The sequence below is a fragment of the Pelodiscus sinensis genome, chromosome 19, assembly GCF_052426305.1.
Source record: "Pelodiscus sinensis isolate ZL-2025 chromosome 19, ASM5242630v1, whole genome shotgun sequence".
Lineage (NCBI taxonomy): Eukaryota > Metazoa > Chordata > Testudines > Trionychidae > Pelodiscus > Pelodiscus sinensis.
Genome location: NC_143070.1, coordinates 30,720,829 through 30,740,630, shown reverse-complemented (window position 1 = coordinate 30,740,630; position 19,802 = coordinate 30,720,829). Strand labels below are relative to the sequence as shown.

The 19,802-nt window shown below is 52.2% G+C and overlaps 6 non-coding genes across 6 annotated transcripts; 3 read left to right on the top strand and 3 right to left on the bottom strand.

Moving 5' to 3' along the window:
* Window positions 1-754: 754 nt before the first annotated feature.
* LOC149522897 (small nucleolar RNA U3) lies at window positions 755-970 on the bottom strand. Its single transcript, XR_016347491.1, has one exon. It is a non-coding gene; the product is annotated as a small nucleolar RNA U3 (small nucleolar RNA).
* A 3,310-nt stretch (window positions 971-4,280) lies between these two features.
* Window positions 4,281-4,363, bottom strand: TRNAL-UAA (transfer RNA leucine (anticodon UAA)). The gene has a single exon. It is a non-coding gene; the product is annotated as a tRNA-Leu (tRNA).
* Window positions 4,364-7,226: 2,863 nt separating this feature from the next.
* On the top strand, window positions 7,227-7,342 carry LOC142821681 (U5 spliceosomal RNA). The gene has a single exon (XR_012898370.2). It is a non-coding gene; the product is annotated as a U5 spliceosomal RNA (small nuclear RNA).
* Window positions 7,343-10,979: 3,637 nt separating this feature from the next.
* Window positions 10,980-11,141, top strand: LOC112543680 (U1 spliceosomal RNA). Its single transcript, XR_012898385.2, has one exon. It is a non-coding gene; the product is annotated as a U1 spliceosomal RNA (small nuclear RNA).
* Window positions 11,142-17,052: 5,911 nt separating this feature from the next.
* Window positions 17,053-17,125, bottom strand: TRNAV-AAC (transfer RNA valine (anticodon AAC)). The gene has a single exon. It is a non-coding gene; the product is annotated as a tRNA-Ala (tRNA).
* A 1,597-nt stretch (window positions 17,126-18,722) lies between these two features.
* On the top strand, window positions 18,723-18,794 carry TRNAC-GCA (transfer RNA cysteine (anticodon GCA)). Its single transcript has one exon. It is a non-coding gene; the product is annotated as a tRNA-Cys (tRNA).
* Window positions 18,795-19,802: the final 1,008 nt, after the last annotated feature.

Here is a 19,802-nt window from a genome sequence, read left to right as displayed (position 1 = left end):
CACCTGCCAGTTACTAACAAATATCTTAGCTACACGTTATGGGAGAAAGACACTAACCCAAGGGATAATTAACACTGGGCTGCGACTAATCTCTGCCTCCTGCAGGGCCACTAGGGAATAGATGGGAGACAAGGCATGAGGCAGATCCAAGGGGCTGGCTAAATCCAGTGTGAGAAGCAAATGGAAAAAGACCCAGCAGCAGGTGAGAGAACAGCATGAAAACATCAGGATCAAGACCAGAGCAGTTTGGCTATGTCTACATTGGCAAGATTTTATGCAAAATCTTGCCGCCTGTCTACACTCGCCCAGAGTATTTGCACAAGAACACTGAGTTTGTAACATACAATATCAGTGGTTCTTGCGCAAATACTCTGACGCACCCACTCCTGGATAAGCCCTCTTGTCAAGTATTCTTGCGCAAGAGGGCCAGTGTAGACAGCAACGTTAATTTCTTGCACAGCAAAGCCCAATGGCTAAAATGGCCATCGAACCATCGGAGCTTTCTTAAACAAGAAAGCATCTACATTGGCACAAATGCTTTTGCGCAAAAGCACATGCCAGTGTAGGTGCACTCCTGAACAAATGGTTTAATGCAAAAATTCTTGCATTAAAAGTATTTGCACAAAGTCATACCAGTGTAGATGTAGCCTACAAGTAAATCCAGGAATTAAACAAAAATCAAGACAAAACAATAAAGTGAAATCCCCATTCCTCTCTACTGCAAAACTAATTTTAAACTTTTTGACAGTAGCTAACCACTAAGCCTGTGTTCTCTTCCTCCAGCTTCCCCACAGGAAAGAAAGAACAATCATCAACAGCAGACAGCAATGACATTAAAGCACTACTGTCTGCTTGCTTCATGCTCAGAAGAGAACACTATCACTCATCCTCATGGATAGCGAGGCCAACCACTTTCAGCTGCATTTCTCTAGTTTCCAACTATAAAAATGATCCCTGAAAGTACAGTCTTATTAGCACCTGCTTCCCTACACACCCACACTCATGTGCATTCACTTTCTCCTCATGAGGAATGTTTTCACACAACACTTAGAAAACTAAAGAACAGAAATAATCTCAGCAAAGTGCTTGTCCCATTCAAACACACTCCACCAGGTTTAGAAATCTGCATATTAGAATATGCTCCATGTCCCTGATTACAGAAACACGCCTCCTGATTAGCATGTGGAGCACCTGGCAGCCAATCAAAATCTCCTGGGCTACGTCTACACTGGCATCCTTTTCCGGAAAAGGGATGCAGATGAGCCAAGTCAGAATTGCAAATGCAGCGGGGATTTAAATTTTCCCCGCTGCATTTGCATGAACATGGCTGCTGCTTTTTTCCGGCTCGGGGCTTTGCCGGAAAAAAGCGCCAGTCTAGACGGGATCTTTCAGAAAATAAAGCCTTTTCCAGAAGATACCTTATTCCTCTTAAAATCTGGAAAATTTAAATTCCCGCTGCATTTGCAATTCTGACTTGGCTCATCTGCATCCCTTTTCCGGAAAAGGGTGCCAGAGTAGACACAGCCTTGCTGTTTCTTCCTGAAACTGCAGTTCCTGGGGCTCCTCTAAGTCAGTAGTAATAAACTGCCAGTCCGCAGACCAGCAAGGGGCCAAGAACCCCTGCCTGCTGGGCAGAGGTGGAAAGTAATAAAGTAGAAATACTTGATTACACTACTCAAGACTTTTTTTGGGTATTTGTACTTTACTCAAGTAATTTATTTTTGTCACACTTTGATTTTTATTCAAATTATTTTATTTTTTATAGACAATATTGTACTTTTTACTCCACTCCCATTTCCAGAGGCGCTGGGTTACTCACGACTTGCATCGTTCTGATTTGCTAAAGCCCAGCTGCATGTGCAAGAACCAAGTCATCCAAGAAATAGCCAATCCACAAGCACAATGCCCCTGCCAAGGAAGAAGCCTTTTAATAGCTGCTCCAACACCTTGTCATTCAAACCCAGTATCCCTGCAGGCCCTGCCAGCCTGAGACCTTAGCGAGCAGGGCGGCTGCCCAGGGCTCCGTGCTGAGGGGGTGATATGAGCAGTCTCATGTGACCTTTCCTGGGGCCAGGCAGCTAAACAGGAGGGAACCCAGCAGCCGGGGTCAGGGGGGACAGAGGCACTTACTTGTGCAGGGTGAATCCTCTGCTCTGGGGGGAGCAGCAGCAGGGTGGGTGGGTGCCGGGGGCAGGGGCTCCCCATTCTCCCTGGGACAGAGGCCCCTGTGGAAGCCCTGTGGGGGGGTGGGGCAGGCTGTGCTGGAAGAGGCTGGGGGTGGGCGGCTGAGGGGGGTGGGGATTGAAGAAGCGTCTGTGTGGGCACTTGGGCAGCCAGCTCGTCAGTGAGCAGCAGAGCACACGGGCCCGTCGCCCCCCAGCCGAGCCCCCCAGCTGCTCTCCCAGAGCTGTGGCCGACCAGCCTGCACTGCTGCCAGCCCGGGCTCAGCCCTGCAGCGACCTGCCCAGCCGCCTCCCTGCCAGGGGCTGCAGACGTGTCTGCCGGGGTAGAGAGGAGGGACGTGTCTGCCCAGCCAATGTGAGGGGTGAGCCTTTGGGACAGGGAATTTCTGTCCCATCTCCTTGCTTTTTGTCAGGCCCCAGTGGCCTAATGGACAAGCAGGAGGCTGTAAGTTCAAGTTGCAGATTTGGGACTTTTTGAGGGTTTATTTGGAAGCCTCGGCTTGATTTTTCCCCATGGGAACTGAGAGATGGTTTCCTGAGAAGTGTCACATCCCATAGGACAGCAGCTGTCTAGTCCCACCAGCTCCAGGAGTGACTCAGCCAGAGCGAGGGGGCTGGAACAGAGCAGGGTCTGTCTGGTGACAAGGCAGAGCCTGAGGATGGGCAGCTCTAGCAGAGGCTCAGTAGGAGCAAGGGGGGAGCTACTTTGGCCTGGCCCTTTTACAAAGCCCTTGAGCATGGGACTGGCATTGGGGGAAGATCCCTCAGCGATGGGATGGGTAGAAGGTTGGGCTAGGAAGGCTCCTTGCTCTTGCTCTTGCTCCCAGATGACATGGCTGCCAAGCCTGGGTGCAGGCCCTAGGTGCAGGCAGACTGGCAGTTGCTGCACCAACACAGGGGCAGGAGGCCCCACTGATGTGGGGGGAGGCAGCCCCAGCAGCAGGCACAAGTCTGGGTCAGCATATGGGGGGAGGTGTTCGACTGCGTTTCCCTGCTGACATGGAGCTGGGTTGCCAGGTGTCTGGTTTTGAACCAGACAGTCCAGTATTTGAGCTTTCTGATCAGGAAACAAACTGAGAAAATAGAAATAGAAATGACCGGTATTTTCTAAATAACAATAATGTCGATTGTGATGTCATGTCAAGTGTCTCTGGTATTTTTGTAGAAACCATCTGGCAACCCTACACGGAGCCCAGGTGACAGGACACCTCCTAGTACTCACTGCTGCTAGCAACACCCTCACACACTCCTCCACCATGGGGCAGGCAGGAGGGGATTGTTCCCCCCAACTGACAGAGGGAGGGACAAAGGCTGAGAAAGGCAAAGGGTCTTGTCTGACCTCACACAGCCAGTCTGGGGCAACGCTGGGTACAGGACCCAGATGCTGAAACTCCCCCTCAGTCTGGAGTTTCCCACCCTGACTGATCAGAATAACGTGACCTCCAGTGAGATACAGCCCCACAGCCCAGCCTAGGGATGGCACAGCCAGTGGGTTAGAAGCACCGGGACACAGAGAGACTCAGGAGCTGTTCAGAGACAACCACTGGGTAGAAGCAGAACAATTCCCCGAGCAGACGATTGGTTCTGGCTCATTTGCTGGGACTTAAGGAGAACAAGGAAGTCCTGAGTCTCCTCCCTGTGACTTCCTCCCAGTTCAGCCAATCAGATCTGGGACTAGAACTGGAAGGCTATGTCCACACTGATGGGCTGTGTCTACACTGGCGGGTTATTGTGCAAGAAGGGCCGTTCTTCCGCAGAGCATCCACACTGCCCACTCGCTCTTGTGCAAGAAGTTTTACAGTAAAGCGTGGTAAGAAAGGGCTTCTAGCGCATGAGCTACGCTCTTTTCTAACAGGTGTAAGTCCTCTTGCACAAGAGGGTAGTGTGGATGCGGGACAAGGGTTTCGTGCCCTATAGCTAAAATGGCCATCAGAGCTTTCTTGCACAGGAGAGCATCCACACTGCCATGGATCCTCTTGCACATGGCAAGATGCCACCAGACGTAGCCAAAGGGACCTTCAGAGATGAAGTCTAGTCCCCTGCCCTCATAGCAGAGCAGATCACCATCCAGATGGATGTCTGTCCAAAACAGGAAGCTACCAGGAGTGGGGTTTGAACCCACACAGACAAACATCTATTGGCTTTTAAATCCAATACTTTAACCACTCAGCCAGCCTGGTGATAGAAGAAAGACTAGACGTGTGCAAGTTCTCTCTCCCAAATAGCCCAGGAACTCACTCTCAGAGCATCTTCCCATCCCATCTCTGTGCCAGGGATTCCCACTGAAAGGGTGAGAGAGCCGCCCCCTCCCTCGCAGTGAGGAGGGAAGCAGGGAAAAGGGAAACCAAACAAGACAAAACCCAACGTCCCCAGGGATTCCGAGGGACAAAGGCCTGGTGGGGAAAATACCCCCCCCCTTCACCTAGGCTATGTCTACACTCTCTGCTTCTTGCACTAGAAATATGCAAATGAGCATAAGTTTAGAATATAATGGAGCCTCATTTGCATACCTAATGAGCTGCCATTTTTGTAGAAGAGGTTCTTGCACCAGAGAGAGCTGTCTACACTGCCCCTTCTTGCGCAAGAAATCCCCTCTTGTGCAATGCCACTATTCCTGAAAATAATCGTCGTAGCGGCATTGCACGAGAGGGTTTTTCTTGCACAAGAAGGGGCAGTGTAGACAGCTCCTTCTGGAGCAAGAGCCTCTTCTGCAAAAATTGCAGCTCATTAGGTATGCAAATGAGGCTCAGCGATATTCGACGCTTAGCCTCATTTGCATTTTTCTCACGCAAGAATCTGTGAGTGTAGACAGAGCCCTAGTGTTTTCCCTGCCTTGCATTTGGCCAGCCCCCATGGATCAGGCCAGTGTTTCCAAATCTTTTTTTTTTATACCATAGATGGCCAAACCCATTCACAAACTTTTGCCAGACCGGTAACATTACATTTACATATCTGCATATCCATTATGCAAATAACAAATCTGCGAAAGGAAATAAACTGTTTCCGGTCCCTAACAGATCAGTGTTTGCAGATATCTACACTTAAAAAAATTCACAGAAAAAATTCCCCTCAGGCTGCTGGAGGGGGCAGCTCCTCCCCCGGGGGGACTGGAGCCTGCAGAGGGAGGGGCGCAGGGAGAGGCACCCATAGAGGCAGGGGGCATTTGGGACACCCTGGTTATAAACTTTAGAAATTTTGTCAGGGGCAGAGGAGTTGGTGCCCCCAAGTGGCACCACCAGTCACCTCTGCCCTCCCCTCCTGCCCCATGGGGGTGGGGGAGCTGCTATTGTATCTCCCCCCTTCCTTCTGTACAAGCCCTGCCCTGTGTCTCCCCCTCCCCCAGCCAGGCTGCTCTTGCTCCCCCAACCTCCTCTGCCCCCTTTCCCTTCCTGTGACCCCCCCCAAGTTTCCCTCCATTGCACCCTGCTCCCAGCCACCCCCTGACTGGCATGATCCATCCAACCTCCCTTCAGTACCTCCTGCCTCCCCTTCCTGCCCCCACCTCACACGTCCCTGTTCCCCTTCACCTCTCTTATCTGCCCCCACCCCTCTTGATCCCCCTCCCCACCCTCTCTGGGATGGCTCTCCCCGCCCCGCACGAGCTGGTAGCAGCTTCCCTGGCCCCAGGCTGGGATCACAGCCCCCTCTGCTGAGAGCAGCCCTGGGCCAGATCCTCCCTCTGCAGCCCTGGGGGGTCTGCTCTCTGGGAAGGGGAGGGGGGTCTCTCCTACCTGCCCCCCCAAATGCTGCACACCCTGGGGTGGGGGCTGGGCCGGGCAGGGGCTGTCCAGGCTGGGGGTGCTGCCATGGGAAAGGTTCCCAGGGAGCAGCTTTCTACATCCCACCAGCCCTGTGGGAGATTCCCCCTCCTGGCTGCAGCCCGGGCTCCAGGGACCCAGCAGTGCTGCACCCAATGCTGGGGCTCAGGGATCCGCCCAAAGCCATTTCCAGGGGCCCTGCAAGCAGAGGGCAGGAAAGGAGCCAGGCTGAGGCTTTGCAGGGAGCAGGCCGGGGACCTGGCAGGAGGCTCCAGCGAGCACAGAGCCTGCGCAGGGCCAGCCTGCTGGGAGGGGAGCAGGAGCATCCAGCACCATTCAGGCCAGCGGCAGCCGACACTGGGGAGCTCTGAGACTCCAGGGCAAAGGCCTCCAGCCCCCCAGGCCCTGGGATTAGGTGGCCCTGGAACCAGGCCCCTAGAGTAGCATTGTGGCCAGGGGGCTCTGACCCACAGGGGGGCTGGCCCCAGATCCAGGGCCTGGGGGTCTGGTCAGCAAGTGAGACTCGCCCGTCAGTCCAAGCTGCTTTCTCCCCGGCTGCCGTTCCTGCCTGTCCCGTGCCAGCGCCGCACGCAGGCCAGTGGGGCAGGACGGGGGGTGTCAGTGGGGCCCTGCTCTCAGTCCATCCCTCACAGGCCCTGTGGGCTGCTGGAAGGCTGAGCCCGTCGCCCAGGCCTGGCGCGGGGATGGAACATGGGGCACGTTTCCCCCTGTGAGCGTGTGCAGGGGCAGGAGGGAGCCACATGGGCCTGTCTGAAGGTTTTGTGCTGGGGCTGGAGGCTTGAGCCCGAGCTGTCGGTCTCAGCGGGACTTGCTCCTCCCCCCTCTCCTGCCTTGCTGCCTCCTTTGGCCAGCAGTGCTCAGGGGCAGCCGGGAGAGCCGGCACCAAGGGCAGAGGAGGCCGAGGCACAAGCCCCTCAGCGCCCGGAACAGCGGTGGGACCGGCAGCAGCTGCCCAGCCCGGCCCACGACAGCGAGCTAGGGGCTGCAGCCGCAGCTCGGAGATCTGGGCTCCTCCACGCGCTCGGGTGTACCCAGGGTGCTCATTTACATACCCACGATGCATTGCGCACAGTGATTCGCCATCCGCGTCCATGGGGCAGAATTTGCTCCTAAAGCCCCTGGCTCCCATGCAAAACTCGGGCTATCAGCACGGCAGAGCAACAGGCTGCAGAAGGGGTGGGGATTTGCAGATGGTCCGATGTAGCCACCGTGAGTTGAGAAACAGACGCCGTTTTTCTGGCTGCACCTCTGCAGCAACTGCAGTATACTCTGGTTTCTCTTCAAATTGTATAACTCTTTTGCCTTTTTCTAAAGATTTCCGTGGAGAGGAACATTTATGAGTTTATACTCAATTTTTTGAGGCTTCACTCTGGTGAAGCTACCCAATGGTGTGAAAAAACAGAACTGAACTATTAGTTTTTATAGAGGTCTGTAGATGCCCGTGTTTCTTTGAAAATGTTGTTGTACCTTATAATGTGCTACCTTTTTTAATAGTAGCAATTGTGTTTAGTCTAGTCTTTTAATGGAAAAGTTTTCTGTTAAAAGCATTTTTGGAACAGAGCATCTAAATTGGCATGGACACTTTCCCCCAAAAGCACTTTTTGTGGAAAAGCATCCGTGCCAACCTAGACGCACTTTTCCGCAAAAAAGTCCCATCGCCATTTTCACGATCGGGGCTTTTTTGCGGAAAACAAATCTGGGCTGTCTACACTGGCCCTTTTGCTCAAAAGTTTTGCACAAAAGGACTTTTGCCGGAACCGGAGCAGCATAGTATTTCCGCAAGAACACTGACAATCTTACGTGAGATTGTCAGTGCTTTTGCCTAAATTTAAGCTGCCAGTGTAGACTGCTGGCAAGTTTTTCTGGAAAAGCGGCTGATTTTCCGGAAAAACTGGCCAGTTTAGTCACAGCCTTCCATTAAAAGCATTTGTGGAAAATCATGCCAGTCTAGACGTAGCCAAGGGATACAATCAAAAAAAGTGAACACCTTTAAAAAAGACAAATCAAATTTCAGAACAGAGGAGAGATGGGAGGGGGGAGGTAAATGTCTGTGAGCTAATGATATTAGAGGTGATAATTGGGGAAGCTATCTTTGTAATGGGTAAGATAATGTATATAACTGGACAAACGTCTCAGATGCTTCTCCAAAGAATCAATGCACACAAAAGGGATATCAGACAGTATCACAAAGAAAAACAGTGTTTTGCCATTTCAACCAGACATGGCATTGTCTCAACGACTTGATTACCTGCATACTGCTTGGCTACGTCTACACTGGCATGATTTTTCGAAAATGCTTTTAACGGAAAAGTTTTCCATTAAAAGTATTTTCAGAAAAGCACATCTAGATTGGCAGGATGCTTTTCCGCAAAAGCACTTTTTGCAGAAAAGCGTCCGAGCCAATCTAGACGTGGTTTTCCACAAAAAAGCCCCAATCGCCATTTTCGCGATTGGGGCTTTTTTGCGGAAAACAGTACTGTGCTGTTTACACTGGCCCTCTTGCGCAAATGATGTGTGCAAAAAGGCTTTTGCCCGAACGGGAGCAGCACAGTATTTCCACAAGAACACTGACGATCTTACATGAGATCGTCAGTGTTCTTGCGGTAATTCAAGCAGCCAGTATAGACAGCTGGCAAGTTTTTCCGCAAAATCAAATGATTTTGCGGAAAAACTTGCCAGTCTAGATACAGCCCTTCAAAGGCATTTTACCACCAGACTTGAAAGAGAAACCTCTGAATTGTCATTCATGCTTAAATTTGACGCTTTACACCCGGGCTGCGTCTAGATTGGCATGATTTTCCGGAAATGCTTTTAACGGAAAAGTTTTCCTTTAAAAGCATTTTCGGAACAGAGCGTCTAGATTGGCACAGACGCTTTTCCGCAAAAGCACTTTTTGTGGAAAAGCGTCTGTGGCCAATCTAGATGTGCTTTTGTGCAAAACAAAACAAACCTCCGCTGTCTACACTGGCCCTTTTGCGTAAAAGAGACTTTTGCCCAAACTAGAGGGCTACGTCTACACTGGCCCCTTTTCCGTAAGGGGCATGTAAATTTCACCTATCGTCGTAGGGAAATCCGCGGGGGATTTAAATATCCCCCGCGGCATTTAAATAAAAATGGCCGCCGCTTTTTTCCGGCTTTTAAAAAAGCCGGAAAAGAGCGTCTAGACTGGCCCCGATCCTCCGGAAAAAGCGCCCTTTTCCGGAGGGTCTTATTCTTACTTTGAAGTAAGAATAAGACCCTCCGGAAAAGGGCGCTTTTTCCGGAGGATCGGGGCCAGTCTAGACGCTCTTTTCCGGCTTTTTTAAAAGCCGGAAAAAAGCGGCGGCCATTTTTATTTAAATGCCGCGGGGGATATTTAAATCCCCCGCGGATTTCCCTACGACGATAGGTGAAATTTACATGCCCCTTACGGAAAAGGGGCCAGTGTAGACGTAGCCGAGCAGCATAGTATTTCCGCAAAAAGCACTGATTTCTTACAATAGGAAGTCAGTGCTTTTGCGGAATTTCAAGCGGCCAGTATAGACAGCTGGCAAGTTTTTCCAGAAAAGTGGCTGATTTTCCAGAAAAACTGGCCAGTCTAGACACAGCTCTGCAGGGGAGGGACCAGCACCAGAGGAGAGAGGCAGGGCAGGTGTGTAGAGGGAGGTGTTAGGAGAGGGGATGAGGAGGGGTAGCTCACATGATCAGTGTGGGGCTACTGGAGGAGTGGGCATGGAGGGGGGACGACCCCTTTTTTCTATTTTTTCTCCCAAGGGGAGGCCCCGTGATATCGTGCTGCCCTGGGCCCCGCAAAACTCTCATCTGCCCCTGCTGCCAGGGAGGGAAGCCTCATCGGCCCCATTTTGCCAAAGGGAGAAGGGAGGCCCAGAAGAGCCGGGGTGACGTGCCCAGGGTTAGCCAGGAGGGCTGGAGGAGTGGGACGTGTGTGTGTGCAGGAGGGGGAAGGGGAGGGGGAGCGGAAAGGGCAGATGCTTCTCCTAGAGGGAGGGGGAAAGATTCCTGTGCCTCCCTGGAGGACTCCTGCCTTCTCCCCCCCACCCCACACCCGCTTCCTTCTTGCCCCCCTAGTGTGCTCCGGGGCTACGTCTACACTGGCATGATTTTCCAGAAATGCTTAAAACGGAACAGTTTTCCGTTATAAGTATTTCCGGAAAAAGCGCGTCTACATTGGCAGGATGCTTTTCCCGAAAAAGCACTTTTTCCGGAACAGCGTCTGTGCCAATGTAGACGCGCTTTTCCGCAAAAAAGCCCCGATCGTCATTTTCGCGATTGGGGCTTTTTTGCAGAAAACACTACTGTGCTGTTTACACTGGGCCTTTTCTGGAACAGTTTTCTGGAAAAAGGACTTTCCAGAGCAGCATAGTATTTCCGGAAAAGCGGCTGATTTCTTACAATAGATCATCTGTGCTTTTCCGGAAATTCAAGGGGCCAGTGTAGACAGCTGGCAAGTTATTCCGGAAAAGCGTCTGATTTTCTGGAATAAGTGGCCAGTGTAGACAGAGCCCGGATGTGCCCGGCTCCGGAGGGCGATGGGCCCGGCTGGGCCAGGGGTGTCGGGGTGAGAGCGGAAGCCACACGGACCCGGTGCCTCCCGAGTGGCGGCTCCTGCCCGAGCCAGCCCCTGCTGGGTGTGCTGGCCGCAGCCGGGGAGAGCGCCGGCGGGGTCAGGAGTCGGGGTGCAGCAACGCTGCCGGGCTCCTCGCCACCGAAGCCGGACTCAAGCCACAGAGGCGATAGAGCGCCGGGCCCGGGCAGACAGGCGGGCGGGGCATGTCCTGGGCGGAGAGGCGGAGCGGTGTGAGCATGTATGCAGATGCGGGTGCAAGCGGAGGCTTGTGGGAGCGGGAGTGTGCTGGCAAGCAGGGCCCGCCTTGGGCACGCAGGGCTCGGTGTGGATGTCGGGGGCGGCTTGAGGGCAGGTGTGGGCGGTAGGGGAGCGTTTGGGGTGCGGCGGTGTGGGTGCGCGAGGCGGTGTCCACCGTGATGTGAAAGGGTTTGAGCAGTGGGGGGGTAGGCGGTGGTTGTGTGCCAGGGGAGATACCATGATCATGAAAGTGGTTTTCTCAGGTGAGGCTCATCCATTACACTGTAGGTGTGATGACCCCTGTGATTTCCCTAATGTGGGAAACTCAACTGCATAATTTGTGGTAGTGGGGGACTGTATTCACACTTTCCCCTGGTGCTTGCTGTGAGCAATAGATTGACAGATAACCAAGGCAAATGGAGAGGAAATGTTGTTGCTCCTGTTCTTGCTCCTTTTTCTTTCTGCGGTGAGCATTGTTAGTTTTCTGCATTTTTCTCTGCTCGGTCCATATTCTATGCTCAGGCTTGGCTTGGCCCAGCCTGCCCTGTGGGGGGGGCTCTTTTTCTGCTGTTTTCTGGGAAGCACATCACTTTTCTAGGCCTTTGATGCCCCTTTTCAGCCATCCTGGTCACCTTACAGGAAGTTTCTCCTAACAACCGGCCGGCCAGCCCTCGCTGCAGCCCCAGCCCTAGCCCCAGCCCCTTGCTTCTTGTCCTGGCCCCCTCCCCCCGAGCTTCAGAAGAACCAGAAGTTCTCCCTTCTCTGCCTAGCAGCCTTTTATGGCCCTGAAAACTCTTAGCAGCTCCCCTCTGGCAGACTCCCTTCCAATCTTCTACACCCCGCACAGTCAGTTTCTCTTGCATTTTTCTGCATTCCCTGTCTCCGATTTGTATGAGTCTGCCTCCCTTCCCGCCCACAGGGCACAATGCTCCAGCTAGGCCTAATCCTCACCGTGCAGAGCGGAAGAATTACTTTTCCTGTCTTGCGCACGACGCTGCTGCTTCCGCTAACGCGCCCCAGAACGATGTTCGCTGCTCTGGCAACCCGTTTACCGCTCTCGACTCCCGTTTACCTCGTGGTCCGCTGTGACAGCCAGCCTCTCCCTGGCCCTCTCCCCTGCTGTGCCGATTCTTGTCCATAGTATTCCTTCCTAGACAGCCGTTTCCCATTCTCTCTCTCTCTCTCTCTCTGCCACCGTGCACGTGGGCGCAAGCAACAGATCGATCATTCGTAAGCGGAGTACTTTGCATTTGGCCTTATTGAACTTCATTGTAGTCTCTCCAAACCATTTCTCCGCTTTGTCCAGATCATTTCGAATTGCGAGGATCCCGTCCTCCACAGCACCTGCAACCCCTCCCAGCTCGGGGTCCTCCGCAGTCTTGATAAGCGTACTCTCTACGCCACCCATCGAAATGGCCGAGGAAGGGAACCGGGCCCACAAGGAATCCCTGCCAGACCCCCGCTCGTTATGCCCTTCCAGTGAGGCTGGGCATTACGGCGATAACTATTCCCCGGGAATGGTATCTCTGACCCTTTAGCAGCCCCCTGACGGTAGCTCCGTCTAGTTTGTGTTTGGCTAGCGAGTGCGTTCGTGCGCAAGTAACGCGGGACGGTACCCACAGCTTTCCTGAAGACAGCAGATATACCCTTTTGATAGGTTGCCCCTTCCCCCTCTTCGGGAATCTTTCCCGCCTGCCGCGAGTTTTCTAAAATAATCCTCCATATCTCAGATGTCACCCCAGTCAGCTCCTTGAGTACGGGGGAGGAGATGCATTTCATCACACTGCCTCGGTATCTCGGCCTTTGCAACATCCTCCGGCCTAGGCCCCAACTCCGCGGCTGCCGGGAAACAGATTACTGGGGCTACGTCTACATTGGCACCCTTTTCCGGAAATGCTTAAAATGGACCAGTTTTCCGTTATACGTATTTCCGGAAAAAGCGCGTCTACATTGGCAGGATGCTTTTCCAGAAAAGCACTTTTCCCGAAAGAGCGTCCATGCCAATGTAGACGCGCTTTTCCGCAAAAAAGCCCCGATAGTCATTTTCGTGATCGGGGCTTTTTTGCGGAAAAGACTACTGGGCTGTCTACACTGGCCCTTTTCCGGAACAGTTTTTCCAGAAAAGGACTTTTGCCCGAACGGGAGCAGCATAGTTTTTCCGGAAAAACAATGACCATTTTACATTAGATCGTCATGGCTTTTCCGGAAAAGCAAGCGGCCAGTGTAGACAGCTGGCAAGTTATTCTGGAAAAGCGGCTGCTTTTCCAGAATAAGTGGCCAGTGTAGACACAGCTACACTGTTGATAAGCAGTTTTTTGCCAGACAAAATGCTGTTAACGAAGTTTTCTCTACCCATCTTGAGTTGTGTTTCTTATTTGGTGACAGTGGGTGTCATTAGGATCCAACCCCATTCTCACAGCCTAGTGTGATGCTATTCAAATGTCATTTAGACATAATGTGACTCTGGGCTTTACAGCTAATTGCTGCTACTCTTCAGTCTGGCTACAGAAGAAGGCTTTAGTTTAGGACTACCAGATAGCTACAGAAAAACCACTTTGTTACAGAGAACCTTTCTAAGCATAAAATACCAGGACCCAGAGCACAGTAACCAACTGCAAAGGGACTCCAACTCTCAGTCTTCTGATTCAAAGTCAGATGTCTTATCCATTAGGCGACACAGTCTTAGCTTGCTTAGAAATGGACATCTTGACATGTGTAAGTAGGCAGTAGTCGAGCGAGTCCATCCAGTTTTATTATTATCCTTGTATGGGGGCTTAGAAATCACGTCTGAGCTGGTGAATTATTTTTATTTTGTGTAACTAAGGATTGCATCCCGGGGATTTTTCCTGAGTCTATGTCACTTCATGGCTATCTACCACCTAGGCTATCTCTATATTGCACCTCTCTTCCACAAACGCATATGGAAATGAGGCACTGATTAGCATATTTCTGTGGTTTATTTACATAATTAATTAGGGTCCATTTTTGCACAAAAAGGAGCTGTGGAGACTCGGGCGCTTCCTGCCTCCTGCTTCACCTGGCACCAGTCTGCCCTGGGCTGCTCTGTGCTTAGGGCTGTTTGTTGGTTCCATGATGTAAGGGGTAGCCCTCAGGATTCTGCAGACTGAGTTCAAATCTCAGTGCAGTATTCATTGGCGGGTTGCTGCAAAACCCTTCCGTTCCCTGTGCTTTGCTTTCCTTGTCCTCAGGCTGGTGAGAAGATAATTTTGTGCCTCCTGCTGGGTGTCTGATGCCCACTGGTGCTCCATTTTTTGTCTGGCTGGCTCAGCAGGAGGCTGGGATGTGCTGGGGCCATGGAACATATGAGCCTGGCTAGAGATGCAGGGGACTGAGTTTGTGTTTCTCGCTGATGTTCTCACATCTGCTCCCAGCAGCTGCCAGGCTCTGCCTAGTGGCCTCCGGGGCTAAAGGGAGGGAGTCTCAGGACCAGGCTTCAGGGAATGTGTGTTCCCTGCTTCTGAGAAAGGAAAAGAAACCTGTTCTACTCCCTGCGCTGGCTCTAGGCTGAGGGAAATCGACTCAACACACCTTGGTTGTGGAGCTATTGCCTTGGGCATAGGAACAGCACAAGTGAGAAGCTAGACCAAGGGTCACTCAAGTGGTTTATTTTTTGTGGATCTTCCCCTCCTGCAGCCTTAGAGACTCTGGAACAAAAAAGACACATGAGAAGAACCCAACTTTCTTTCCTTGTGAGCTAGCTCAGGTTTCACTCAGGGGTCTTTCTGCATGTGAAGTACCTGTGACAACCCCTGCGCTGCTGGGTTCTTCTGACCCTCATCTACGATGCCGCCCACTTGGGGTAGCACTTGCCTTGATACTTGTAGAAGGGCCAATCTGGACAAATCAACATTTCTCAGGCACCCTTCCCTAGCTCAGCTGGCAGAGCAGACGGCTGGAGGGTTTGCTTGTCAAGTCACTCTTAGGTTGCTCGTTCCACTCCTGCTTGAAGAAGAGAGCCTTTTCCCTAGAGCCCAGTCTGAGCACAAGGTGGTTGCCTTGGGTCCATGTTTTCAGAGCCCTGAACTGACTATAAGATTGTGGGTACCAGCTGCCAATCACATTTCCTGGGCTGCACAGGCCTTGAGACCCTGGAGGGAAATGGGGAATGGCTGCACTTTGGAATTCAGAGATGTTGTCTGCAACCATCATTTAGCACGGTTTTAGAGACACTTTTCATTTTTCAGAAGAGGCTTTTCCGACATTTGGCCCATCTACAGGGACCCAAAAGTGGGAAAAACCTCCTCTTTCGGACGAGCCCTTATTCCTAATAAAATGAGGAATACAGGCCTTCCGAAAGAACACGCCCACTTTTTATGGAAAGTGATCTGAAAAAGTGGACTAGTTCCCTGGATGCGGCAAAGTTTTTCCGGGACACGAGAGGTATCCTGGAAAAACTCAGTAATATAGACATAGCCAAGCAGGGCACCATGGCTCAACTGGCTAAAACAGAAACCAGACACACAGCGGGTTTGAGCTCATACCAGCTGCGGGACGGGTGTGCCTGGTTTATGGGCATTGGCACAGGACAGTTCATTTAAAGAATCCAAACAATAGACCTCCAGAATGCGACGGAATTGGAGAGATAAATGTTCCCATTAAACAGACACTCTCCCCAGAGGGCACTTGGACTTAAACCAAGGACCACTTAATCTGTAGTGAAACACTCTACTGTGAGCTATACCCCCATGCTCAACACCTGCATGCAGCCCATATTGAGAACGGGGCAGGGACCAAGAGGCTTTTGTGTAACACACATCTCAGGTGGGATGGCCCCTCACTCATGCCAGATAGTGACTGGTCCTAACAAGGTCTAGAGAAGTAGTGGGGGCGGGGAGGTCATCGTGTTCCCTGCTCTTGCTCGGCCTCTTCCCCCAAAGCCTTCACCAAGGGTTAGTAACAGACTATTTGTCCCAGTTGAAATCCAGCAGAAGAAGCCTTAGCAGGTGTGGCTGTGGCGTACTGGTTATCTCTGGTTCTCTGGTTCAATCCTAGGCTTTGGCATGTCTCTCGGTGCAGCAGGGCCCTCTCTGCTCCCCTTGTCATGCTCGTGCCCTGTCATATCCCCTCATCCATCCTGGCAGCAGCCCACCTTTGCTTCTAAACCTCCCTCAGATTGGCTGCTTCTGCTTCCTTGGCTAAAGTCCCTCCCCCTGTGCGTGTGGCTGGCAGGGATTGCTAGAGGGATCCATTTACATGTAGCTTCACTGAAACCCCCCTCATTGGCCTGCACCCAGGTCAGTCCCTGTGTGTGAAAGGGCCTCAGGGAGCACAGAGCAGAGGGATCCCCTCGACACACACACACAGTCCCAGCCCCAAGCCTCCCCCATATCCCAGATCCTGTGCCCTGACTTCTCTACCCTCCCACATCCTCACCCCTGCCCTGAGCCCCCCCCCCCACTCTCACACACTCCCCAAATCCCTGCCTTGAGCCTCCCACACTCCACATTTTAATTTCTTACAGGTACTGTCCTATCACAACCCCTCCCCCAACTTCCTGCCTTGAGCCTCCCCCCGCCCAAGGGGTGGTGCCCAGTAGAACAGTCCTTGTGAGAAATGTGTCACTTTCACCCCTGGGAGCAGCTCAGCCATGCAAAGGGGCTGCCTGGGGCAGGACATTAGCCCTGGAGGGCAGGGGTGGGTGTGGCAGTGACATCATAAGGGCCTTTTGCAGCCCCTCAGCTTATTGGCTAAAGGAGGTTGGGAGGTGATGACCTCACAGAGAGTCCATGACAATAGCCAGGTGGGACAGGCTGCAGGGCAGGGGCCATCTCAGAGCCCCCCCATGGCTTTGCTGCAGGGAGTCTCCTCGAGATCTGCCCTTGAGGCCTTTTCGGAGCCTTCTCCTTTCCCACGACTAACTGACCTAGATGACAGACGTCCCTGTGGAGAAGGGACGTGCCTCCAAGAAGGCCACTGTAAATGCAGCAGGGGAATTAGCTCAAGTGGTAGAGCGCTTGCTTAGCATGCGAGAGGCAGTGGGATCGATGCCCACATTCTCCAACTGTGGCTCAGCTCTTACCCCTTATTTTCACGCAAGGGAGGCAGCAGGCAGAGCCGGCCCAATGCACCAGCCTCCCAGGGCAGGGGAGGCCAAGGCACAAGCAGCTGCCTGGCCTAATTTATCTGGCTTCCCCAGGTTGGCACCCAGGGGCATTATCAGCTGAGGTTTCCCCCCTCCCCGTCTGTCACATGAGCGTTGGGCTCATCAACAGGCTGGTCAGCAGCAGCTGCAGTTACCTGGGCACCGCAATAAGAGAAGAGCTTCTGTTTCTACCTGGCTTTGAACCGGGGACCTTTTGCATGCTAGGCAAACGTGATAACCACAACACCACAGAAACACATTTCAAGGGAGGGGACTTGTCTGACTGTTCTGTTCCTGGCTCTTTCTAACACCCTGCTCTGCAGGGGAGGGGGATGCTCCTTGTGTACACTCCACCTCTTGTTCTCAGGGAAGCTGGGGTGAAAAGCTGCTAGACTCCTGCCCTCCTGGGCCAAGCCCTGACAGAGGTAGCAGGATTCGCTCCCATCTTCTTCTGCCTATGCCCTGGTGTTGAGGGGCCAGCCCCTTTCCTGCTGCCCAGGAGTCAGGACTCAGGACCCTTCCCCAAATATACAACCCCCCCAGAGACCCTCTGTTCAGCTCATACTGTCTGGTTGCGTCCAGCATGGGCTGAGCAGGTGACCTGACCAACAGCTGGGAGAGCATCAGGCACCTGACCACAAGTCTGATCAGTCTGGGGACCAAGCTCCATTGGGCCTCACACACCCAGCACAGGAGTAAAACTGCCTCTGGGGAACCTCAGGACAAGGAATGTAAAACCCACAGAGCACAAGGAGCTCACAGCAGCCAGCCCAGCAGGTCCCACTGAGACTTGAACTCAGATTGCAGGATTCAAAGTCCTGAGTGCTGCCTCTTACACCATGGGACCTACATATACAGCTTCTGCTGGGGACCTGGGATAGTCAGGTCTCAGGCTGGCCTCTGCTCTCTTGGCTTCCCACCAAGGCTATGTCTACACTCGCAGCTTCTTGCGCGAGTAATATGCAAATGAGGCTAAGCATGGAATATCTCCAAGCCTCATTTGCATACCTAATGAGACACCATTTTTTTCAGAAGAGGCTTTTGCCCAAGAAGGAGTTACATCTATTACTTTTCAGGAAGAACAGCATTGCGTAAGAGGGTTTTTCTTGCACAAGAGGGGCAGTGTAGACGCTCCTTCTTGCGCAAGAGCCTCTTCTGAAAAAAATGGTGGCTCATTAGGTATGCAAATGAGGGTCAGCTAGATTCCATGCTTAGCCTCATTTGCATATTACTCGCGCAAGAAGCCGCGAGTGTAGACATAGCCCAACAGTTTCATCTCTCAGGACTCTCTGGCTACATCTCCACGGCACATTTATTTTGGAATAAGCTATTCTTGAACAGTGATTTCAAAATAGCACGTCTACACTGCAGGGAAACTTCAGAATGAGTCCGAGTCAGGCTCCGCTAATGTAGACGAGTTATCTCGATTTAGAGCCCTGGTAGAAATAACTTAGAATGGGCCTAGGGAGGGGCCATTTTGAAATAGCGGAAGTGGAGCATCTCCACAAGCATTATTCTGAAATAGCTAATTGGGAATAGGTATTATTCTTTGTAGAATGAGGTTTACAGAAGTTGGAATAAGCCATCTAATACTTCAGATTATTTCACATTAACAGAATTGCTGCACAGACTTTGGCATTGTTATTCTAAATGGCCATATTCCAAAATAACTTTTCTGTGTAGACAGAACCTCTGTCCTGCCCCAGCTCTGCTGCGTTCAGGACAAATTCCTCGTTAGGGTCCATCACAGTCTGGGCTCAGTGAGGGTCCATCCCACCTGAGATGTGTGTTACACAAAAGCCTTGTGTTCCCTGCCCAGTGCCCAACACGGGCTGCAGGTATGTGTTTTGTGTGGGGGAGTAGCTCAGTGGCAGAGTGTTTGACTGCAGATCAAGTGGTCCTTGGTTCAAATCCAAGTGCCCCCTTAGGAAATCTTCCTTCAATAAACATTTACCTCTCCAGTTCTACTGCCTCCTGGAATTCTGTTGTATGTGGACTCTTTAAATGAATACAAACCATTAATGTTTTCTGGCACCAATACACATAAACCAGGCAAACCTGTTCCTCAGCTGGAACCAGCTCAAACCCGCTGTGTGTCTAGTTTGCATTTCCAGCAATTCAACAAGGGTGTGATTTAGATGCCCATGGGCAGGTCATTGCTCTCCGTGGGCTGGGCTGTGCAGAAGAACAAGAACCACACCCAGCTGGGGAGGAAGGGCTGCGGTCAACCTTCTGGAGTTCGATTTAGTGAGTCCAACTAAGACCAGAGAGCACCTGACTAGCGGCCAGAAATCTGCTCTTGCTGCCTTTGGCTTCCTGCTGTGAGGCCATGGCCAAGCTCAACTGCAGGAAGCCGACTCCAGCTACATAAGGAGGGATGGTGGGAGGAGCAGACACATTGGCCAGGCACCACTAGGGGCTGCCTCCCTCACCTCCCCCGGACCTGGCAGGTACCTTGGCCAGCTTAGCCATGGGTCCGCTCTCTGGGACAGCGAACACGGACACAAGGCAGGATTCTCTCATTCTAGGACCATTTGTTGGTTTTTCACCTGTCACAGCTACAGACTAACAGGGCCCCACCGAAGGGAACGACTATGTGGCCCTCAGATCTTTTGTTTGCTGGTGCCCAGGCACTGCTGAGCTCACAGCTGTGATGGCTGAGTGGTTAAGGTGTTGGACTAGAAATCCAATAGGGTTTCCCTGCGCAGGTTCAAATTCTGCTTATAACAAGGCCTGTGTTTTGGCCACACCTTTAACCAGAGCAAAAAACCCGTGAGACACTCTCCCCATCCCCTGTCAATCCCCTTCTACTTCTTTCAGTGCCACGTCCAGACTGAAGAGGACACTCTTTCTACGAGGTAGAAGGGACGTGTCCAGAGAACAGGGTTTTCCAAAATTTGGTGCCATGTAGCAGCAGATGGCAGGAGCCAAAG